General features: G+C 40.6%; 1 protein-coding gene across 1 annotated transcript in view; it reads right to left on the reverse strand.

Moving 5' to 3' along the window:
* Positions 1–20965, reverse strand: part of ehf (ets homologous factor) — a 32452-nt gene extending 11487 nt beyond the window's left edge. The window contains exon 1 of the mRNA XM_029434632.1: positions 20926–20965. The gene's annotated coding sequence lies outside the window, so the exon portion shown is untranslated. The remainder of the gene's footprint in view (positions 1–20925) is intronic.
* Positions 20966–26347: the final 5382 nt, after the last annotated feature.

The following is a 26347-nucleotide window of genomic DNA, read 5'->3' on the forward strand; positions in this document are numbered from 1 at the left end:
CGTTAACACCTGTCTGGCTTCTCCAAGCCGGGGACATGCCGATCGCCATCTAGTGAAGGTAATACACTGACTAAAATACCTCATACATATACTTGAAAACATCCAAACAATGCCTTTAAAGGTTCAAGGTGTAATTATGAGCCACCTGCTCCAAAGAAATAGGGGGCAGCATTTCACCTCTAAACTGGATCCATACATGTGTAATTTATATATTTTATTTGTAGTAGTTTGGCATATTTATTGTATTCTAATGTATTCTTTATATTGTTATTACAGTTACTCCTTTGTAATGCCTGTCAGTCAATCAGTCAGTGGGCAAGAATACCAACATTTGACCAAACTGCTGAAACTCTGAGAGCCGGTTTTATAATCTTCACGTGGGGCTGATCCATCTGTGTCCAGCTGTAGTCCGTGTAATGTTACGTTAGTGTGTTTATTGGACTAAATCTGGGCCAGCCAGGGGAGCACCCCGTGGGGGAAGAGAAAGGTCGGCAGATCCGGCACTCAGCAGCGGCCTCCGTCAGACGGAGCCTCAGTCAGCAGCCGAAGAGTCTTGAGCTCAGCCAGAACAAGCCCCAGCGCCAGCAGACACAGCGGGCTGGTGGACCTGTGTAACGACAACAACAGAGAGTTTTCAGTTCCCCGTTGCTGTGGCTGAACTCGAGCTGACTGCTAACTGAAGCTACTCCGTTTCGCGGGGCTGCCGACAGCTATACACTCGGCGAAACAGCCTCCTGGCAGCTGTGAGGACGAAGCGAAGGTGGTGCGGGTAGTTTTCTGGTTTCTGCCACTTTGAATGTAATCCAATAGACAAACTATAAAACAGACACGAACATGGCTGTAATATTTACAAGTGAGTCAGGCAGCTGTACTTCTTCTCCCTCTGTACTGAGAGCAGACTGGAGCTACAGTGACTCACTATCGCCTCTAGAGGAACAAGTGGTATTACAAGACTGGACGGGCCGAGTCTAGTCAGTTAGCATGTTAATGTCAGTAGATTTCTCTGCAACACAATAGATGTCTTTGACACAACGTCAACACTGTTACGTCTTCACATTCTGTTTATAATATTAGTTCATTGTTTAATGTTTAAATTCTGGCACATCTTACACATTGAACCTTTAAAACAAGACACTGAAACCTACAATGAGGCTGTAGCTCCAACATGAATATACAGTAACATCTAGAAGACTGTTCATAACTAAAATAATTTATTTGCTAAGAACGTATTGTTTTTTATGAGGGAATAACTCTGTAATGTTTGTGGTTTGTCCATGTAAGTTACAATTATTAATAATTAAAGCTGCTATGATTAATATTTTTGTATTAACAATGGATCAAACTAATTGAAAGGGGTCGTGTGTAGTGACAAACCCACAGATAATTATCACTTGACTTTGCAGTTCCGCTCAGCTTTATAGAGCGGAGCCATCAACAGTGAGTGATTGTTTTGGTTTTGCATTTCCCCAACTGTACTGTTTTGGTTCCCTCTCACCGCGCTCATCAGTCAAACACACAGGCAGCTGTTTTCAGTGAAAAAAATACTCTAAAACTCATTGTATGCTACCAAAAATCAAACAAACAAAGTTTGTAGCGAGCTGGTGAACAAAGTGGAGCATTTAGCATTTAGGATTATTCATCAGGTGGCCAGAAAATGGACTCCAAATGAATGCTAATGTTGATCTGCTGAATGTGTAAATAAGTATTTAACAAGTTCACCATATTGGATGTGTGAAAATATTTTTATTCACACTCTTGGAGGATTGATATTGCTCTCATATCGGTGTGTTGAATATAAAGGGGTGGTGATGGCGTAGTGGTCTAGTGTTGGAAGTGTGGTCTTCCAAACAAAACACAGGATGGTTGTGAGTTCAATACCAGGGCTGCCACCTTTGTGCCCCTGAGCAAGGCACTTAACCCCAAATTGCTCCAGGGGGACTGTCCTTGTAGTTAGTTCACTGTAAGTCACTCTGGATAAGAGCGTCTGCTAAATGACCTGTAATGGAATAATGATACAGTCAGCAGGCTTAGTTAGCAGAAAGACTGGAAACGGGGAAACAACTAGCTAGGTTCTGTCCAAAGGTAACAAAATATACCTACCAGCTTCCTTAGAGCAAACTATTTAACACACTATCTCTTGTTTTTTTTATAAGTAAGAATATTAGTGTGAAAACAACACGTTATGGGTTTATAAGGGGATTTGTGCTGAACAATGTATTTGCCCGCCAGACATGAAAGTGGCATCAATCTTCACATCTACAGTTTCTTTTTGGAAAAAAGTGAATAAGCATATAGTCCCAAAATGTTGAACTATTATTATATTATGATCCTACTAATATTTTATCATTATGAAAAGGCTTGACCATACATGTATTCACAACTACACACCCAGCATTGAGACCAACACTAGAAGAACAGCCGTGGGACAATATCAAACTGGAAATAAAAATGTCTTCTTAATAGCTGAAGTTGCTTCCCTCTCGTAGGAAAATAAACATTCTTCAAATCTCTTCAGTTCTTATACAATTAGTATCGCAGTGCACTTCCAGACTTCCTTAAAATCACTGGGTATTCATTGTTAATAAAAATGTACAGGACCATGAATCATTTGACCTTAAATGAAAAAAGATGTAAACATTCATCAATGAATGTAAGAATTACATGTACTTTATTAGTCAATATGCATGCAAGCAAACAATTTCCATTTCTTTCCTTAAAAACTACCATGAAGTTTCTGATATAAGAGCAATGCAAGGATACTGGCCATCATTCGGGTTGAATCAGTGATGAACACAGCAGTGGAAAGGACATTCAAGTACATGAGCTGTCAGATTGTGTAATTAGTCAGGCGTTGGTAAGGCACGTGGGTATAGTAGTTGCCATAGAAACATACGGTGTGCAGTTTATCTTTGTCCACCAATCATAAATAACACACCTATTTACAGGTTGTCCGCAATCAAGAACTGAATAAAATGTGACGAGTGGCTACATTTGAAATGATCAGTTGTGGAACCAGAATATCACGTGATTACTGGTCTAAAGGTTGGGACATACTGTCAGCTAACCACCTGTGTAGGCAGGGGGCTGATATTCTGCAGGGAATTAGTTGTAGTGCCTTCAGAGCTGTCAACCTTTTCCTAAAATTACTTAATACCCCTTGCTGTGGCATATGATTCTGGCAGTATGATAATTCAGAGAAACCGCATGTTGGAGAGCAGAGTAATCAATTCTGACCCCCTCCTGCTGAGCCAAACTGCTGTTATACTGTAGGATAATTTTGCAGATTCACACTCTTTGCACGTGAATATGAACAACAGAAATCACACATTACGATAATTCTGCATAATATTTGTAATCTTTTACATTTTATAGATGAAAGAGAAAGTGGGGGTCATGATGTTTGCTTTCTGCGTGAGTAGTAGTAGTGATATTTATAATTATGTAGGAAATCTGTTCGCACAGTTGCCTTGTGGGCACTCAAGCCCCATCTGGGGACCTGAAAGCTCAACTCAGGTTTAAAGAATAGGTTCAGGTTTTTTTTTCAAGTTCAAGTCTACAATAATCCCATATTGTAATCCACCGTCTTTGTTGTGATTGCATTCTGAAGTTCAGATGAAGCTAAAGGACTGCCAACTCTCACACATTGACCGTTACCAGTAGTTGGAGCAGCCAAAAAAGACAGAGAAAGACTTGCATATCACCAATCAATTCTCACATTTTATAAAACCATCATTGAAGAAGTTCTTATTTGTTAAAACAGTTTCAATAACAGGCTGATAGGGATGGATAGGGAAAATGTGCACAAATTATATTGTAACATATTGGAAATGTCCTCGTTTTTAAACTCAATCAAATAAATAAATATTTTCCTTTTCAGAATCTTCTTCAGAATGCCTCTGACTATGACCATGTACACGTTGAAGTTATATTAGTACACATTTTATTTTATTTTTTCATTATTTTTTCAAATTCAAGGGAAAAACCCCTCCAAAAACATATACATATATATATGTCATGTTTAAATGCTCATAAAAGATTTTCCTTTAGAGGTTTGCTGAAATGTTCAATCCCTGTTCAGGGTGACCCTGACTGTGACCATGTAATATTTGAAGTAACTTTAATATCTCACTCCAAACTAAATTGAAAAGTTGACAGCCCTATATATTCAATAGTCCTATATATAATAATGCTAGGAGCGCAGTTTACAGCTTTCAGTGGGGTTTTTATGACTCATAGATATATGTTGAATGCTAATGTCCTTCAGCAAATTTATCTGCTATTTTATCTGCTATTTTATCTGCTATTTTATACAATTTTAATTCTTCTATTTTTATAATGGTACTTCAGACTCATTTACATCAGCACTGTGATTATTGTACTGTAAATGCTCTTATTCTGTCTAATCTTGTACTAATTGTTATGTTTTTTCTGTGAAGCACTTTGGGCTGCAATTATTGTATGAAAGATGCTATACACATGAAGCTTATTATTATTATAATTATTATTATTATTATTATTAATGGGACTATGTTCAAGATGGATATGTTTTTTACTGGAAACGATGTGTGGACATCGACAATGAACCCGGAAGTGTTTTATTTTTATCATTACTGCCTACGGGACAATAATGAGACCTAATAGGTAAGTTATGGGCTTGACTGTGAGTGTGCTTGCTTATGTGATATGCCTACTGTACTTGCTGTTGTGATTTTGATCTCAAAACAGTTTATCTCACTAAATAGATGAGATTCGAAGCTTTCTAAAAATATGCGACATTGCGCAATAACTCCAACTACAGCTGACTGGGCACAGCTGCAGTTCACTGTTACTTAATGATTTGCAGAAGAAAATATAATGCAGGACTGGACTTATACCCTTCAATAACTGCAAATACTCAAAAGACTGAGGAGCTATGCGATTACAGTGACCCCTCCCGCTGACCATCACCTCATCAGTACACTCTTTGCTGACTTATTCCCCTACACAAGCAGCCAGCGATGGATGATTGAGTGAAAGGCAGATAAAAAGGAGTGTTGGTCCAGAACATGTCAATAACACATTTGAAATTTAAAAGTGAGTAACGTCTAAGCCCATACGTTTACTATCCCTATGCCTTTCCCTTTATTTTTGTGTCACTCCCACTTTCTCTCTCTATTTCTCTGTCTCCCCTTATGAAGTTAACAGGTTCTCAGTGGGGAAATTTAAACTGTAATTTGAAAGCTTTTCTGAACAACTTTGACAGTCTAAAAGTGGCACACTATGCCACCGCTAGAGCGAACAAACGAGGGAAGGAGAATGTGAGATACGATATAGAAAGAGATGAGCAAGTGGGGGGAGGAGAGCAACAATTACCATTCCTGAGGCTGCATGTGTAACTAATTACGTGTGAGCATTGTGACAGGGAGGCTGTTGAGTGCAGTAATGGAATCCCTGCTGCTTAATGAACATGTCACAAGCTTTTGTCTGAGCTAAAGGAAAGAGACAATGCTTAATGACCAGTAGGTATCCTGTGGACGTTGTGCCGGTTGCATGTGTTTTTGCACGTTGTGTCTGCATGCCTCTGGGCCTGTTGGCTAAATTGATTGGTATGTGTTTGTAAACTCTCCTGCAGAGAACCAGTCATTCTCTGTTGCATTAACATTATTTACGTTCATCATTTTGTTTGAGTGTTCCATTGTTACATAAAGTACCAACTGTTGCATTAGGACTTTTAAGTGTTGATACTGTGAATTATTACCCACAAGAAAGTACTTTAAATTCTGTATAAATCAGTTTTTCTTTTCATAATCAGCATTGTATGGGTGTCAACCACTAAAACGCTATAGAACTATCTTTGAAAGTGTTTTTGTAATTGTTGAGTGAAAAAATTATATGAGCAAGAGTGCACAAAGACATCTATAGAAACAGGAGAAGGTAATGAGCTGTGTATGGATCTAAATCTTGAAGTCTACAGAGACTTTCAGACTTATAAACTTTGCCTTAAATAATGAATGTTAATCTTTGTTATTCCTAACTTTGTTGCTAGCTCTGTCTTGATCGATAATGGTTACATTGTTTGCAAGCACATAATCAATCAATAGGAAGTCAGCAGTTAGTTAGTATTTGGGATCTCATACAAGGAATTTAGTGGTTAAAACAAATAAAACAAAACCGAATTGTTGAAATCTGTAAAAACCACTGGAAGCTCAATCTGGACCAAAAATACTAAACTGCTTTTCCTTCCAGGGAAGGGCTCTCCTATGCTTACTATGAAAATCTGCACCTTGGTTGTTTCCCTGCAAGGAATCTGGGTGTGACACTGGACGACCAACTGCCCTTCAATGCCAGCGTCGCTGCAACAGCCCGCTCCCGCAGATATACACTTTGCAGTATCAGGAAGATATGTTCCCTATTAACCCAGAAGGCGACACAGGTTCTGGTCCAGGCTCTTGTCATCTCACGCCTTGACTACTGCAACTCCCTCCTTGGCTGGACTCCCTACATGTGCCATCTACACATCTACCTCTACAGCTCATCCATAATGCAGCAGCCCGACAGGTCATTAACTTTCCCAAGTTCTCCCACAATACACCGCTCCTCCGCTCCCTTTACTGGTTACCAGTGGCTGCCTGAATCTGCTTCAAGACACTGGTGCTGGCCTACCGTGCTGTGAATGGATCAGGCCTTTTCTACATCCAGGCCATGGTCAAACCAGACACCCCAGCTCGCTCTCTTTGCTGTACATCGGCCAATTGGCTCGCTATTCTAAGTCGCTTTGGACAAAATCGTCAGCTAAATGTAATATTCTATCCTAATGATTTTGGTGATTCCTCATTTCTCAAGCGCCACTACAAGGTTTTGAGATTTTCCAACAATATTGACAACTACCAACAAAAGTGCTAATTAGCAAATGTGATAATGCTAACACTAACATTATACCTGCCAAACACCGGCATGCTAGCATTATATTACTCATAGTGATGCACCTACAGATATTTATCACCAGAATATGCAGTTCCTCCAGGCTTTGATGACTAACAGGAGGCAATTTATTTTATGCTCACAGATACAACTGTGCCTTGGTTGAAAGCAATCCTTAATCTTTTGGTGTTAAATGATCAAACTGAAAACATTTGACACATTTATCAAGCATTTGAAATAAAGAAATTTCTTATAAACGTCATCCCTGGGGAGAAATGCCGCTAATCTACGTTTCCAAAGTTTGACAAGACCTCTTATATGGTAAAACATACACAATGTAGAGAAGCTCCTCAAATACAATCAAGTCACCATAATTCCTTTCTCGAGACGACAGCGAGAAGAGAAAGATTAATGGTGTGGAAGAGCTGGGAGGGAGGAGACGTATTCTTCACCATCTTGCCCCTCTCGCTCACTTCCTTTCAGCCCCCTTCCTTTTGAACAGCTGAAAAGTCTGAGATACATTATTGGAGCTAATCAGAGTCGAATGAGGAAAGCGCTGAGGTGAGACAGCAGAAATTACCTCCCTCCTCAGCCTGCCTGTTCTCTGTGCCCTCTCTTTCACTGAACCTCTGTCCACATGTGCTCTGATAGAGGTAGAGAGATGATGGTAGTGGCGGTGCAGCTGAGGTGTAGTCGTAGAGCTGCGACTATTGCACTCTTAAGTCAAGAGGGCTGAAATGACTCTCTAATATAATGAAGCGAGAATAAAAAGAAATGAAGGTTACAATAGAGGGTGATTAAGACTTAATATAATTCAATTGTTCTTCTCTATTGTCCAGATGGCGGCAGCTCTTGTGGCACAGCCCTTCTAACCAACATACCAATGAGTTTACAACATTTACTTCAACCAGTAATCTTGTAAAACATCCCCTCAAATAATGAGAAGAAATGACCACGTAGACTTTATAGTGGCTGCAATCCTCAATTAGGTTTACATTTTGCCATGTTGGCATCGTCTCTGTCAGCACAGAGCTGGAAATGGATCCAAGCCTCCTCTGTGTTGGGGGTCGATATCCAGAGGTAGAAGGATGACAGGTGGGAAATAATTGAGCCTGTGCCATGGCAGTTCTCCTAAATCGAGGTTTGGGGTCAGGTAGAGTCAGCAAGCTCCTACATGCTTACAGTAAAAACACTGCAAGATTATCCCTTTATCATATCAGCACTTACAGAGAATCTTAACTTCCTCATTCCTGCCTTGAAGATGTGTTTCCTCATTCCCTTGAGTTACAGTGTTGCCGTCTTCCCTCTCAGCAGAGGCTTTCTGATGCTCTGCGAATAATAAGCAGAGTGAAACCGGAGCAGTTAAACTGGATAAAGGGGCTGAATTCAAGGTCTGAAGGCTGATCACAGAGAGGATAGATAAAAGAAGTTTGTGGAAGTTTGCTAATTTGAAGTTTCCACGCTGACAGGAGTCCGAAGCAGAGAAAAATGAAGCGTCTTCAAACGATTGTTTGTGGTGTTTATCTTGTAGCGTGTTGACCAGCCATTAACAGCTAAGGGGTTTGAGAGTAGATAGACGAGTAGACACTTCCGTACTTAGACAAACAAACAGCATCGACCTATGATACGTGCACCAGTAAACTATCACCTCCTCAGTATCTGTCACCACAGAGGATGATCACCAGGTTTTACGAAGCAGTGACAGCCCCTCTGTCCGTTCTCATTGTCGCTGCTGGCAGCCCACTTCTCCCCCTGTCCCCTTGCATTATCTCTTTACACATAGCGCTTCTAGCCTACGGATGGACAAGAGGGCTTAAAAGGTTCATTAGGATTTATTTTTGTTCATTTCGTGATGTGCCTATGGAGTGTTATGGTGCCTCCGCAGCAGGGCTGACCCGGCGGTTCAAACGCTCTAACAGCCCATAAACAGAGACAAGGCCTGCAGATGACAACCTGCCACTGCCCGGGCTTTGTCATCTGCAGCTCACCAAGCCCTTTAAATAGGTGTCTGGGGTGTCATCGTCTCTGTGGGCTGCCTTATGGGGAGGTGTATAATAAAACCAAGACTATAAACCTGAATGTAAGTGGCACAGCCTTGCCTGTGGCGTATACTGCTACTTTTGAGCAGCAGCAGAATACAGGCTGTGTTAGTTGTATGAGAGAGAGAGAGAGAGAGAGAGAGAGAGAGAGAGAGAGAGAGAGAGAGAGAGAGAGAGAGAGAGTAATGAGGAGGAGAGAGAAGTAATGAAAGAGAGGCTTTATGACATTAAGACATGAAAACAGTAAATCAGCATTAATCCCAGACTGATGCATTCTTCGCACATTCTTCATGCATTCAAGTATTTTGGTTGTCCTGTGGCTGTGCTGTATGGTAGATTATTATAGAATCTAGAATCTAGAGGTTTTAAAAAGACTTTTAAACATCTGTATGAACATTTCATTTGAACACAACATTAATTGATTCTGTCTATCAAAACCTCAACATATGTGATCTTACGTCTCAAACCACTGAGCTATCTTGTGTCTCTGAGGTTTACCTAGTTTAAGGTTGTGTTCCACAACAATCAGAGTGCTTGGCAGTTCTTGCAGCCTGGCCAATAATAATGTTTGCTGTGCTCACAGTGTTGAGAAAAGATAGCCTGTCTTAAGCTTTGGTTGTTAACAGAGGGCTTTTTTTTCCACCAGCTATAAGTGTGTATTCGGTTTGATCCAGGGAAAGAATGGCCGGGAGCCATCTGCCAAAACCAGAATATCATAAGCAGCTGCTATGCTTTTACATAATGTTCCTGGTGTCTTGACCCTCACATCCAGATGGAAACATTTAAGTTGCTGGGAAAATAATAACTAAGGGAATGGAGGCTATTTACATTCCTCTTGCTGATTTATGAATAAAAATGCTGTAAAATGGCTGGTGCAGGGATTTAACGAGCTATGGGTTCTGTGTATCTGCAGACGATGAATGACTGATGCGGTTATTTTTCCCTCAAATCTCCTTTCTCATGATGTGTAACGGTGATGGTAAGGGGGAGATGGTGAGGAAATGATGCACTGCATTACACAACTGGTGGCAGATCTGGTTCTCTTTTAACACCCGTATTGTAGCGTACAGTTCACCGTCACATGGATGGTGTTTGTGGTTCTTCCACCATATCTGCGTTATGACCACTTTCCTGTAAAGGGTCCCTGCGAGAGTCATTATCCCTGATCCGAACAACGATGACAGGGGAAGGGGATGGAGAGGACAGATGTAAGATGACAGGCGGTGCTTTCTGATGTCCTCCTCATGTCTCCAGGGGGAAGACTCACAGCCCCCACTGATACAAAGAATCCACAGAGCAACAAAAGTAATCAGGCCTCTTCAGCGTCAAACTTATGCTTTCTTTTCTGGGGAGCCACATATTTACTCACTGATGTGCTCCTTGAAGAGCAGCCTGACAGTTTTGTACAAGATAACATCCAGGTCAATGGGGTTTAGAGGAAAGCTTCCTGACACGCCACATGTTCTATGCCATTTAGATATGATTTTTCTATTGTGAAGGGGCTAAAGCCTTTACGTGACCCAAGGGCTGCGTGCAAGGCTTTGTATGCATCAGCAGGCTTTTTTTTTTTTTTTGTGAAAATGTCTCTTTTACTTTAAATCAAAGAGCACACATAGCACATATATTTGATTGAAAAGTGCTTATTTTAAATGTTGTATAATAGCCGTTACAGAACACAATAGGAGATTGAAATGCATTTTGTATTGTACGTTTTAAACAACAACTTTAAAACCACCAGAATGCTTACAAAGCATCGACAAAACAGAAACATGTACAACTTTAGGATATGGTTTTAGTTGCATTACATTAACCATACCTTAATCATGTTTTATTACTTTGTAGCAATACATGTCAGCAGGGAATATTTTGCAGATATGCACAGTAAGACCATTCTGTTTGATACGTTGATTAAAAAAATGTAATCTGAAAAGGTATTGTATCTCACCTATGGTGATGCAAACTAGTTGCATTAATTTATTGAAGAAAAAACTGGATGAATTATGCCACACTTGAGAGTACAGCTGGAGATGTTTGAGTATTAGCTAAAATACTTTGTCTTGTTTTCTTTTTAGAGCTGGCTTACTCTGCTGTAGGGAGCCATGTTTTCTTATATCAGCCAGGCTGTACAGCCAGGCTGTGCCTGCTGACTCTGTACTTTGTCACAGTGGCTCTGTATTTAATGACATTCTCTATAGGTAATCTGCCACTCTGCTCTGTCTTTCTAGGGCTGCATAGCACCGCATTTTGCTTTGTGCTTTTTCCTCAGTGTTCAAATACATGTTGAAGTTTTATTGAACTGTGGTAATTCAGTTCACTCTCAGTAGTTTGAGGGTCCTGGTGTCAGGAACAGTTAATAGAAGAGGCTTTGTGTAGAGTTTTGTGGTGACAGGAGTTAGGGTCTCTGGTTACCTGCATGTTATGTTATGTTTTCGGTTTGGTTTGTTTGTCTATCTGTCTGTCAGCATGATTACGGGGAAAAAAACCTCCCTCATTTTCATGAAACTTGGTGGAAACATGTATCATAGGCCAAGTAAGAACCCATTACATTTTGGAGGAGATCCGGATCACGGTGCGGACACAAGCTTTACTTTTTAACTTATGAAAATGGCATTGGCGGAGGTCTGCATTGTCCGAGTTCCCCTTCTAGTTTTGAGATGTAGCAATGTTTGGAAATATTTGTTTGAATCCACTAAAATAAGTTATACGTGTTTAATTAACCTCTATTAGTTTCTAGATTCTTTGTATGCACTGATGGTGATGCACATAGCATTGGAAATCGTAATGATATTTAAAATCTATTATCTATTATCTGTTATGTTTGGCCCAAAACATTTGTTCTAGAAAAAGTAGCACGCTCCCTTCTCATTTCTATATATTTTTTTGAAAGGATAGAAGACAGTACACAGGTTTAATTACAAGTTTGAATTTGAATATAAATTGCATAAAATGGCCTGCATGCCATCCTCTGTTCATTCAATGGTGGATGCAAGACTCTCATCAGAGCTCAGTTCAATATATAACGTTATTATAGATTATAGATGGCTAGACTTTTAGTAGCTATCTAGTTTGAGTGTCTGCAATTTAAAAGTATGTAATGTATACCTGAGATCTGGACCTTTTGGGGATTTCATTATTCATTTAGTCTTTCTGTTTACTACCACTAAACTCTTGCTTTCATTTCTCTTCGCACTAATGCCAGACCTCATGCAGTTATTGTATTGATTTTTGGTGTGTGCTTGTGTGTGGGGACTGGGTAAAAAACATTGCTCTCTATAAGCCTGGTCATGTTGTATTTCTTATTTAAGTCCATGCCTGTAAGCAGGGGTCTAACTCTGGAGGAGAAAAGTATTGTTATAGTGAAATATTACCTTGTTTGGGAAAATGATGAAAATATAATTTAGGGGAGCAGTTAGAAGATAAACATTACGAATACAATGAAATTCACTAGTGAGAGTGCATTTACTCTACACTCTTAGAGATGGTGTCCATACATGATTAAGTTCAGTTGCTAAGCATCATGGGGCACTGTTTGCACACTGACCTGAAAATTTAATTATACGCTTGTTTTGTCTCCTTGCTTAATAGCAAGCCATTATCTTGGATTTAGTTAAGAATCTGCAAATAACAACAATTAATGTGAATCATAACAAAACAAGCATAATTAGTAGAGGTTAGCTGGTGACGAGGATTTACAACCTGATCTTTTCTCTGTGTGATCTGTTTTCTTTTCTTCAGCGTGATTAGCCAGAGAGCGCGAGTTGTTGATGATCGGCTAAGTTTAGCTCAGCTGACTATACAGCAACACTTGTCTTATTTGATTGCCAAAGGAGATGCTTCTATCAAAGACACCAATCAGGAAGCTTTGCCCTGCTGAAATCAAATAAGATATGTGTGTGCTTAGTAGTATCTCTGCAGATTAGGCGGCTGAATAAAGAGAGAGCGATGAGGGATTTGCTCACATCACACGTCCGAACACACACACACACACACACACACACACACACACACACACACACACACACACACACATACACACACATATATACTATGTGCACACACAGTATCGACACTATTCTACAAAACACCTACATGTACTCACACAAAATAACACAAAAAAATAATGATAGCCATATGGCTGGATAGATCAGTTGTTGAGAGATGACAGAAGTGGGGGAGGTGTTGCAGGAAGGAAATTGGCCCTCAATAAAAAATATGCATCTGAAGCTTTGTTTATGACCTTGACCGTGACATTGCTGCTTCACCTCACTTGATTCCATTCCCGCACACAAGCCTACAGTACAGTAAAATCTCAATCCATCAAGCAATATGCAAAAGGCTTCTTGTAAACCATTGCAAGGATCTATTTATATGAAACATTAAACACTGCTAGGCTAGCTTATGGTCCCTATTTACCTGCACTTCAGTGTGACCCCAATTGCATTAGGTAAACTGCTGATTCAAACAACAGGCTTTTAACAGACTATCAACAACAGTGGTAATAACCTCGATTGAGCGGAGAGAAGCAAAGGAAAATATTTTCTGCATGATATGCTTGTGTGATACTCTCTGATGAGACATGCATAAATCATGACACATGTCTGTTTCTTTTGTCTCAGTAATGATCATCTTTGCGTGTTTGAGTGATTCATTTGCATTTAATAAATATGAATGTTGGTAAGTACGTTTCATATCTGCTGCATGTTATAATCAGTCAATCGAGATGAACACACTAGACTGGTAATTAATTTTATCCCGCAGCATATGACATATATTATGTCAGCTGTGAAAGTTCAAGTTGTCCCGATGTTAAAATAAATGTTTAAGCTATTATTTCTTCCCTTACAGCTATCTGACAGCTGGCTTCCCCCACAGGTAAAACATGTTAGGGCCAACTTAGGGTTGCAATAGTGGTGTGCAATGACAAACTTAAAGGAAAATAATAATGTAAAACGGTCACACAGGTCTAGAATGATGTGTTACCTTTTGTCTGTCTCTCATTGTGGCACTGAGAAATTCCATTGTCTTTTAATGTGGACAATTCTGCATGGGTCATATGGGACGGCTCAAGTGCTGTCAAGCTGTCCTTTATTTCACACATCAGAGGCCTCTATGCCTTCACTATTACAGGCATGACGTGAATGCTTTTTGGATGCTTGATATATTATAATGTTCATAGATAAAGGTCCAGTGCACAATTGGCTGCACATGAAAAATGATTTAACTATTATGATATCAAGACCCGAGAATAGTATGTCATTTCAGGCCCTGCATCCCATCTATATGCTGCAGAAAAATGCATCTGTGTCAGTTTTTTACAGATAATGTGCATTAGGCTGAGATAAGTGATTGTAACGCATCGTCTTTGTTGCGCTCTCTCGGGGAATACAGTGAATAAATCACATTTTATTGAGTACACCAGACTTTATTTGAGGCCATGCTGTTACTCATTATGCGATTATAGAAGTTAACTTTTAGAGTGTGTGCTTTTCTAATATGCACCTTTTCAGCGACCTTCAAGAGGAAAAAGGCAACACCGCCGTGAAAACGACTTATGATTCCCCTGGCATTGGAAAGTTTCCTCTTTTCTAGAAACACTGCTCTTTTTATCACCTTTTTTTCCCTGACGTGCAAACGCAACATTACTTGGCCATCACTTTCTTTGTCCCTCTCTACATTCCTTCTTGGTTGCCCCTTCTCTGTCACTCCCACTGCAGACACTTAATGCCCTCTTCCTCCACCTGGTGTCCTCAAACATGCACCTGCCCTTGACAATCAAAGTTGCCACTCTTATGCAGTCTTCCACTTCCTAAATCATTGGTGCAACACCTATGTGTGGCTACAGCACACCATTAGTGGTCTCCAGTCGACATGAGCACTTTCACAAGGCTGGCATGGAACTCTGCAGGGAGTTATCCACTGTCGATATGTGTGTGTTTGTGCGTGTTAGTGAGTGTGCTTTTTTCATCCCCTGAGAAAAAGCATTCACTCTCTCTAAGAACACAACACTGAGGGCTGGTCACACCTCATTAATCAACCTGGAATCCTTGTTTTTTGCTGCCATACATCTGTTTCCTATGTAACAATCTCTACAAATCTATCAACACATAAGGAAGATACGAGGACAAGACTGTCTGGTGTGTGAATGCATACACACGCACACGCACACGCACACGCACACACACACACACACACACACACACACACTCACACACAGTGTGTAGGAGTAAGGTGAAACAAGCTTGATTTAACCACAGCTTCCACATCTCTGTCCTTCCCCGTGTTCTCCTGGTGACTATAGTCCAGGTCAGCCCAGATTTATAATTGGGTCCAGGGTGGCAATAGGTATGTAGATAATGGGACACCCCCATCACACACAACCCCACCTTCACCTTTCATCTGTTATCTCTCTTCAAGGCTACACACAACCTTTCTCTGCGTCCCTCATACCTATTAAGAAGAAAGCTAATGTCCCATTATGGTCACCAGTCACAACCATCTATTAAGCTAACGCATGATAAAATGATCTCTGACCATGCCTTGACTGATTGTGTGGTTCAAGGCTCCATCTGTGTCCATGTTCGGTTTCAGGTGAAGCTGTTCATACAACCATCTTATATCCTGGTCTCTCTGCAGCCGCAGCCTAGTCCTCTATTCCCCACTCTGCCGTAACCGCAAAGCCATAAACAACAGGGGCTGTCTGAAGAAGAGAATGAAAGCTGAGTGTGAGTATTCACCTTCAGGTGAGGTGGCACTTTATACAATCCAGCGTGGGAGTGTGTGTGCTTTCCTGTGCGTTACTCGTCTGTGTGTTTGTGCTTGAGTGACTGAATTATTAATACTTGACAAATGACAGCCATTTTGCACAGGACCCTCCACTCGACATCGATTAAATAAAAACAATGAGCATGTGTGAACAAATGTCTTTCTACCACTGCCACTGCAGCTGCAAGCCACGTTTAGCTTGTGAGAGGGATGCAGAGATTGTGGTTGATGGCAGGGGTGAAATTTATAGCACTATGACAGTCACTTGGTATGCAGGGAAGGGACAAGTAAGACAGTTTTCACATAATTGTGAGATATGCTTTTGTTTGTGTTTTTTTTTGTTCTTGTGTGTATCTGTGTGTATCTTTGTGTGTTTGAGACGCGACAAAGCACGAGTAGCAGAGGAGGGGGAGTACAGAGAACATATGAATTTGTGTTTGTAAGAGAGAGAAAGAGAAGTGTTGAGCCTGAGTAGAAATGGAATATAGATATAAGTGTATGACAACACTTTGTTTGAGTGTGTCTGCATGTGTCCATGTGTTTACCTGTCCACGTTCACCTGGGAGAGAAAAAGCTAAGAATGAGATCAAAGGCAAACAACTTTATTGGCGGTCTCCATAATTCAGCAGCTATACCAGGGGTCATAGTCTCTCCTTTGAGGTTGAGCTGCAGAGATGAATCTTTAATGCACTCCTGCCTTGGAATAATGGATGGCACGGGCCAGCTACTGCCCAGCGCTGCTGCAGGCACTGGGAGCAGTGGGGAAATGAATGGGGGTGAGGGGGAGAAGTATATGGAGGACATGTATGGACTGTGGACAGAGAGGGGAACGAACAAAACGAGGGATGTGCATAGAGAGAGCATGAGAGTGAGGATTTGTGTTTAGTTTATAAAAATATGTCAGCTATTGTTATGTGCATATCTTCGTTGCCTGTGTGGATACTGTATGTGTGCACTGTATGCCTTATCACAATGCTTGGCTGTACTGTATGTATATATATATATATATATATATATATATATATATATATATATATATATATATATATATATGGGCTGAATTTCCCCTGATGACAGTCTTTTCACAGCTGCGTAGCTCCGAGGTGCCCTTAGGGTAGGGGAATGATTGAGCTCCACCACCCTTCCCACTGTGACCCACTAAGCCTCTCTGCCCCCTGCGGTCCCCCGGTTGTACCGCCCCTTTCCACCTGCCTTCCCTGCACCTGGACTGGAGCGGCAAGCTCACTCCCACACTATCTCTTCAGGACCTCCTAGGGGAGAATGAACAAAGCTGCGATACAGCAGGTAATGCAGAACTGCAGGTTTTGTGGCTCAACACAGCAGATAATACCAGAATAAAGCGAGTGAGTTAATGTTACTGATAGTCTCTTTACTAAGCTGTGTTTTACAGCTTCCAAAGAGCAGAATCCTTGTTATTGTGCTGTTTCCTCACTGGCATTATAAAAAGTAATCCCTTCAGTTTTTTCTCAGTTTTTATTGTCAATGTCAACATATTGCATGTGTAAAAATGAGCCCAAACAGCCATCTACTGGGCACAGTACGTACAAGGCACGTTTATGTTAATGTTGCGTTACCCATATGTTATCTTCCCTGCAGAATGTGCTCCTCTGTACCCATAAACAGGTCATCCTCTAAGTTTAAGTACCCCATGTTTATATCCCTAACGGCCCAGATGAGCTTTAGTCCTTCTGATGTTTAGAGTGCTGTCAGAGTGGTGTCACGCACTGCACTAACATGCTAACGTACTACATAGCTGTGCCTGAGGGGACAGAGAAGAAAACTATCACAGTAGAATAGCTAGAGTTTGTATTTTCCTCTCAGTGAAGTAGTTTGTAGGTATATCTCATTAAATCATATCCAAAAAATGCAGTGTATTTACTAAAAGTAATGTATTAAAAGGGGAATGTTATATTATTAGAGAGAGAGAGAGTCACACAGTGTTGTGAAACTGGGTCACACGCAGCGAGAATGTGGAGCCGGCTCGTCTGAGCCGAAATGAGGTATAAAATACAAACAAATGAGCTTGCGATGCAATAAACTGAGCATCACACATTGCCCCAGCCCTTTCCCTCTCTTACACACACATACACACACAGGCACACACTTCACATTTCAGCGTGCACAAGATTACATCTCAGCATCTAAGTCAATCAAAACCTCCTATTCCCTCCATCATCTCAATCTCTAACCCAGAGCAGGGTGGAGGCGGGGGTGAGGGTGTGGTAGAGGGAGGAGTAACAGGTTTTTTTGGGTGGCAACAGAGTAAGAGAAAGAAGAGGATAGTGAGAAGGAATGGGGGGGGGGGACAGTTGTTTTTAATCTGACAAGAAAGAGACAGAGAGAGAGCTTAAAATATATTCCACGTTCAGATAGTGTGAAAGCAGGCAGCCGCATGGCAGCAGAATGCTCCGAATAACGGAGGAGAGTTCATTATGGAATGACATTGACTCAGGCTGATTTGCTGAGACGAATCAGATTGGAAAATGAGACATATGCATATTTTCTTTTTCCTCTCTATTCCCATTCCCTGGCGTGCAATGAAATATTAACTCGTCCTATATGGCAGCCCCTTAAATTGCAAGCGCGGCTCACACAAAGGGCCGAGCAAATGTACCATTACCTCGTTTTAATCTGAACCATTTTCTCGGCTGCCTGCCTGCTCTCGCCAACCTAGGGAACAGATTGTTGATCTGAGAGATCGGAATAGGGAACAGAGAGACTGTCTTATTTGAGAGTCTTACAATCCTCTCTCACCTCAATTAAGGACATCCATCTACTCATGCAGATCATGTCTTTTATCAAAAAATGCAGCAAAATATGGGAGATGAGCTGTCAATGAACACGCAGGGACACGATGATCTGGCACACAATGTTCCAGCGTTGATGATTAAGATGTAGATGATTGTTGATCGTATCGCGGTTGAGGTCACATTGACAAATCTGTAGTTAATCTGAATACTTGTCTTTTGCTTTGCTATTTGTATATCCATCCACACTGAGCCTCAAAGCACAATTGAGCACTATGTGCTGTTATATTCAGTGGGTGACACAGTTACTTTTTACAATGACAATGAGTGTATAATTACATAATTAAGTTTGCAAAATACAAGACACTAAAGGTAAAGGTTATATTTTATGAAATGAACTTCAAGTCTTCTTCAATACAGCATGATTTCATTTAGTAAATGATGGTGCCATTTAGAGTAAAATAGACATTAAAGCAGGGTATGCTTTAGGTTGTGCTACCTTGTGATTGAGGGGACGCTGCCACGCCGTTGTCCAGTTTGGGTGTTTTTTTCCGTCTTAGAACTTTAACCCTTTCAAAGTGTATTTTCAATTCATTAAAGTTAATTGTAACATTTTTGAGTTGTACTTAGGTCCACCCTCTTGTGTCACTGTCCAAAAAAACCAAGATGGCAACGGCCAAAATGCCAAACTCTAGGCTTCAAAACGGTTATCCACAAACCAATGTGTGAAGTTATGCTGACTACGTTCACTTCTTACAGTATATGGGTTACAGGTTTGTGGTCATCAGAGCTGAATGCAAATTAACCGTCCTATACAACACCCTGACCATAACATCTGTACCTTTCACTGTGCAATCTGGGAAATGTGTCAGCATAGACAAACAAACAAACAGATCCATCAAACATTGCACCTCAACTATCACAGTTTCCCAACATCAACCACTGTAGTTGAGTCTTGGCACCTCACAGACTTCATATAAAAGCTCTAGTTAAAATTGCAGGTATATATTAACATGTACATATTCAAGAGAGTGTTTCCATATTTTATTAAAGTTAGCTGTCTGGGGTGTAGTAGACAAGTCCGGAGGTCTAGCTCAATATGCTCAATTATTATCCTATACCAACCAGAGATCGTGGGAGCCTTAAAGGAAATATATTAAAGTAATAGATTTTTCCTAGTGCGGAATGTCAAGACGTTAAATAATTTTCTTATATACATAAGTAATGTGTTTACTACGGAGACCAATGAGACAAGATACTGAATCCAGTTCAAGTTCAGTTCGCAGCATATTGTAGATCATTTTAAAAAGAAAGAGACCAAGAATACTAAAATAACATGTGATAAATTAGATGTCAACGTCTATGCATTCTTTCCATTCCGATGCCATCCTCATTGAGAATTGGTCACCTTTTTCAGGACAAATGCTTCTGCTACCTTTAAATGTGGGAATTAAGAAGGATTCCTTGACGTGAAACTTTCTGTAGAATTAAGTTTGTTACCCATGCCGTTTCCATAATAGATTCAAACAAGCCACATCATTTCCCAAAAGTCTATCTTAATTGTATGTTTATTATCTTAACTGTAATACTACTACCACACCTCTGGTTCCTTTTAATGCTTCTCTCAGGGATTTTGCTGGAGCCTAATTAGCCATGTTGATGGATCGTATAGACCGTGTGCTATGCTCCTTATGCAGGGTGCTGGGCTGTGGGCTGTGACAGTCTCTAGAGTCTATGTTAACGCAGTAGTTCCTTTTCTGAGAGTGCTAGCCATTAGAAGGCTTCTCACCCAGCCAACACATGGGGATTATGGGAATAAAGGAATGAGACAGCGTGACCTTGGCCTCACGCAGCCACTCCAGCATCCACGCATCGCACGGTGCGTTCGTCTGCAGCTCTGTGTGTTGTGTGTGGCATATGTTCGTGCAAGTGTGTGTTTAAGTTGGGTATGCATGTGCTGTTCTCTGAGCTGTAAGGAAAAAATCAAGAGAGAAGGGTTCACACATAAACACTTCCTTCAAGGGCAACCTTTACAGCGTGGACCACATATTCTCTGAGAGCTGTATGCTCTCTTTGGCATCAAGTCAAACAGGAGAACAACTGAGATCTGAAAATAATATGAAAGCTCACCTCACTTTGCGCTGAGACACTGACATTCTCCCTAGGATGAGCTGAAATTTCAAGGGGGAGACAACAGGGAATGGGGAATTGCATCTCCGAGTACTCAGCGGGAAGTTGAATTATATCTTTTGGTCTGTCTCTATCAACCTATCAATTAACATCAAAACGGTCGCATGAAAGTTGACAGCCCTGCAGGAGCTTCGTAGCGAGATTTCAAAGTCTCACTGTAGTGTTACCTTGAGAAGACTCATTCCGAGCTGACAATGGCTTTGTGTGCTGGAAAACAGGCAAGCAGACTGAAATGAAAGCTCTTCTTTTCTATTGATGTACCTTACCTGTATATTGTGACCTAGCAGCAGATGATTTCTGTCAAAGTTGATCCATTATGCTGAGCCCTTACGCTCTGCTGCCAACAACTCTATTCAAGGCGAATGACATACATCCATCACCCACTCAGATGAACTGCTGAGTGGCTGCTATTCAATTTCTACCTCTCTGTCAGTCTTATTCGTTATCTTTTGGAGCATTTACGTTCATGCAAACACATGCACACATACACATCCAGTGTGTGCCCAAACATGTACACAGACGTGCAAATATAAAGTTTTCGGGTGCAGATTGTGGTTGCACTGATAACCAGTAGAGGGAAACAAAGCGCTGTCACTTCCCCCAGTGCAGCTGCTGTCATGGTGGCTAGCCCTCATCTGCTGTTGTCATGCATGCAACAAGCATACCATTCAATATACCTTATCAACTTCGACCCACAGAGGTATTTTTTGTGACTGTGTTCATAATTTCAAGCAATATGAGCCCCAACAACACAGAATGCCTTAATATTTTTTGGCAAAACACATCAATTATGATAGAGAAAATCATGCTCCAACTGAAGATAAAACCATCAGTTTTGTCAGACAATATTAAACTCAACTGAAAGTTTATTATGCTGGCTAGCAGTTTCAAACTATAGATTATGTGGAGTAGAGAGGCTACCCTCCACATCAGTCACTGCTGCCCACTAAGCAGTACAGAGGTAGAGGTGATCATTCTCCAGTGCAAAAGCTTATTCTGCAATGCATTTAAAATGAATCAGACCAGATTGTGTGAGATGGAGAGACCCATTCATTATTGTTATCTGCACAATACTAGAAAAAATGATTTTTCTTTCACCCTTATCATTTTCCTCCACTATTTCGTTTTTTTTTTCATATTCACCGCTGAACATACTTTGCACGTTAACTGAAATGGAACATTGTGTGTTGAAGTGTCCTGACCTGTGACCTTGTGATTTGAGCAGCAATAGATAAAGAAGAAGAAGCTGGGCTAATGTTCCCCCTGTTCCCCGACTTAATTTAAATACTGCACATCATCGGAATACATTATTCATACAATCAACTTGCTAATCATCTTTTACGGAACATCATCTAGGGAATGGCTGTTCTTACTTTGCTCATTTCATTCACTTCCAGCTGAGCAGAGAGTGACAATAATAACAATTAGGTGGATGCACAGAAAGTAATAGGTGATGTTAGCAGCAAGGGAGAGAACAAAATAACAGCATTATAATAGAATCCAATGCAGAACAACAACACCCACCACAGCCTCAACAATACCAAACAGTGGAAGCTTATTAAAAGTAATCACAGGATTGATAGGTGTTCCCTTTGTTGTGTGTCCACCCTGTGTGTACAGACATCTTTTTCTATCTGATGCTCATCCTGCGTGGCTCAAAAGTGTGGAGCGGAATGTAAAATACCATCTAGATCTGAAATTCAGAGAAAGTCAGACTACTTTGCACCTAAAACCCCAGAAAGGGTGAAGAATTTTAGAAGATGGACTAATACGTTACGACAGGTGCCAAAGTCCATCATATCACTGTGTTGATATGCATGCTGCTGCTGTAAGCCAACATGTCAGGCCCAGGCTTCCATTGCAGCCCCTCTTCTGCTGACCAATCACTCAGCGTTGACTGCTTAAATTGGCTTTTTCAGCAGGAGGAAAGCCAGTGTGGTTTGGTTACAAAGACATACAGTAGACTCTTAAAACTTGGAACAGTCTTCTGATAATGGCAACATCAAAGTTGCGTTCAGTGTCGTAAGATTCAAGACATCTTTGCAATGATCAAGGTGGATCTGGTTGGACTATGTTCACGGCTGAATCTACACAAACACTCACATCATATAGTCTTTACAAGTTGACATGACATAGCTCAAGGATCCTGATGAAACCTTGAAACAAAGGCAGTGTTGGCGAAGTAGGAGAAGTCAAACATGCAGCATTACTGACAAACTCTTTCATACGCGTGATTGTCTTTTATCAGTTTTTTATGGATTGTTATTTCTTTATTCTGTTTGTTTCTCGGTGGTTGGTGCCAGAACGTGGAATTCTCATTAAATCTCATTGATGGGGAGGGGGGAGGGCAAGGTTAATGCTATTTTGCATTTCATACTTGTTTGATGTTTTCATTTCTAGTGGCTCACTCTGTTTTTCTCACTTTCTGATTTCCTTATTCCTTATATTTTTTCGGTAGGCAAAAGATTCATATGAAGGCTTAAAACAGGCTCTGTGCAGGACAGATAGCAGAAGGAATTAACAGCCATTTCACGCTAGCACCTCGGTCGCCGAGCAGGGCACTGGGAGAGGGAAGCTGCTTGGGTGCAGCCAGGGCACTGACGGCCCCCGAGACACTCTGTAATTGTACTGCTCTGAAGAGCAGGTAGGTGTGCAAATTACCAAATGTGCCGTGTAAGCCCATTTCAGCCAGCTCAATCACTGTCAAGCATTTCCAAGTTTTGAGCAATTTCATTTTTGGTTCGTGAATGGAGCAGAATTTTTCTGTCTGTTAAGGTTTAAACACTACAGAGATGATGTGTTAGATGTGCCCTGTCTGTCTCGCCGGTGGGTCATTCATTTTTAAAATACCAATTAAATCACTTCATCAATTATGCCAATTTAATTTGTATGATCAAAGGAAATGTTTATGTTTAATAGATATTATGATTGCATGATAGCCTGGCAAAAGTTATGATTGGGTTTACTACACATAAGAGCCTGAGTTCTTACTCCCTTAATTACTTATGACTAATGTGAGATTATGACCTTTTTTTTCTTATTCCTTTGTGTACTCAGAAAATAAGGAAATATCCCCTTAACTGTTCATCAGCATTATATTCCTCTCTACTTTCCACACCATCTTGTATTTTGCTTCGCCACTCTGCCCAACTTTTTACTGGACATAAATTCCTTCCCCTTGATGTATTGCCTTTATATAAGAATGTGTCAAAACTGCAGGAATGTGAAGGATTGCAGGGCGATTTGAGGGCGCCTCAGGGTGGGCAAAAAATACCGGCTGATGTCACTAGGGCTTCCGCTAACAGAGCTGCAGCCACTGTAGGCGGCCCAGGTTTGGAGACCTGAGAGGGAACAAAGGAACACTGACCTCTGGGAGTGTGACAATAAGTTGGCACTACAAAGAAAGGGGTAGAATTTACACGGAGTAGACCTGGCACCATGCACCGTGGTTTCTATTTGGCCTTCTCCAAGCATTCGCTGTCATCCACAGGCCACCCGTAGAGCAGGTGCCAGGACTTCCAGGGCACAGGTCCTGTGAGCTGTCAGGTGTGGCGAGTAATGCTGACTGAGCACGAGTTTGGGGTGAATAGTCCACATCTCTGACCCAAAGCACTGGAACATCACCCACATCCTTACACAAAGTAAGCTCATTGCGAATCCTGTATTCAGCACTCAGTACAATGTTTAATATTTGGTTTTATACAAGTGTTCTGCAGAGTATCATTCCAATTTAAAGTAATTTATTGTGCATTTTGGTTGGCATTGTATGTGCATATTATGGCTGCAAGTCTAAGTTCTAGTTAATCATATTAATATGGCATCTAAAGCATAAAGTTTGACACTTTGACATTTGCTTTCTGGTGGAGAGTTAGATGTGAAGATTGATATCATTCTCTAAAATGAGAAAGGTATCGATCTTCTCCTTTAACTCGCTACCAGAGGGTGAATAGCATATCTCCCAAAACCTTTGATCTGAAGTCACATACACATTTTTTAAATCAGTTATTCATCCTAAAAGGTTTGAACATACAGCAAAACCTATATTTTAAGTTTCATTACATTTTCATTGTTACATCTCATATAGTAATACTATTAGGCATTGCAGCCTAATAGCCCATAGGCATGGTGAAATGTAGCATGTTTCTTCTCCGGAAATTGAGTTGAATGTGTTTTCAACTTTGCCTTACAATGCAGGATCGTAGAGGATTTTAATACATTCAAAAGCCCACAGTATGTATTTGCTTGGCTTGGTTCAGTGTTGCAGGCTACTTTGATCTTGTCTGTGAATGGAGGAATACACCATAACCCAACATTTACTTATTATGAGAATCATTGCCGACAGTGTCAACCCATGCAGTCAGCAAATGTGATACACACACAGCGATAATGGGCCTGATGATCTATACTTGCACATTTGTCGACATCAAAATCTTTTGCACGTTTTTTTTTCTCTGCCACCAATCAATCACTTTGCCTTGGGCTAAAACTCTGTAAAATTAATAGTGAGGGTTATTTTTGTATTTGAAAAAATGACTTTAATTTAGATTTAACCTGAGAGAAATTAAATCTGTCTGTAAAAGTGTGCCGGTGTGTGCTGGTGTTCAATAATTTATGCATTTTTTTCAGGCTGAAGCATGAATGACATTTGCAATTCAAAATAATATCCACTGAATTAAATAGGTATACTGTCTGACATTTTAACTGATGTAATTCATTATCGACTGAATTCCATTCAAAATTCATACCTACATGTTATTAGCTATTATTACATACTGGTCAGATTGCAAGTTTAAACAAAAGCAACTTCTGAGGCTGATTTAAGTTTGGTTTACCTATACAATTCGTCTACATTTTCTTAACACTTTTCACTTATGATTCTGTCCATGAAATAGCAGTTGTTGAAGGTGCTATAGGCTTATTTTCAACACTTTTGGTTTCTTTTAATAATTTTACACCACCTTCTGTTATTAAGGCTCTAAATTTGCTTCATAATGAACCTTCTACCAAAGGAGACACGATGTTTTCCAACAATCTCAGGGATCTGGATTAATCAAATTCTGAAACTGTCACACTGATATAATAAAGATAAATGGGAATCGAGACTGCCAGCTTAAAAAAAAAAATCCATCCAAATATTAAAATTAGCATACAAACAAATGAATGTTGTTTATTATTATTTATTTTTTTAATATACCTTTGTCACTGTAGATTTTCTACTCTTTGGGTGTGGATATCCCACATTTCTTCATCGCATTTTTCAACTATAACCCTGTCACAGTGAGACATTACAATAGAATCCCTATGTCAAGTCATGTTGCAGTGATGGCTGAACAAATGCCTCGCCGATAACAACAAAGGATATGGAGCGAAACTAGAGAAGAGAAAAAAAAACACTTACTCCAGCGCCCACATTCCGCCACATTCTGTGGCCTCGGGTGCCACTCAACTGAAGCTCGATTTGGAGCATTGCGGAGGCCACCAGCATCTATGGCAACGAGCGCACCTCAAGTGTAAAATTGGGCAGGCATGTTGACCCAATAGCTTCCGCCGTGGCCGCGGTTCCTCAGTATCCAGCCACCCAACCAGATCAGAAGCAACACCGTCTCCTTCAATCATCTCACAGTAGAGAGCCTCTCTGCCCATTTCACTCAAGTGCTCACAGTGCGCAGCGCAGCGATAAGACAACCT

The sequence above is a fragment of the Cottoperca gobio genome, chromosome 6 (assembly GCF_900634415.1).
Source record: "Cottoperca gobio chromosome 6, fCotGob3.1, whole genome shotgun sequence".
Classification (NCBI taxonomy): domain Eukaryota; kingdom Metazoa; phylum Chordata; class Actinopteri; order Perciformes; family Bovichtidae; genus Cottoperca; species Cottoperca gobio.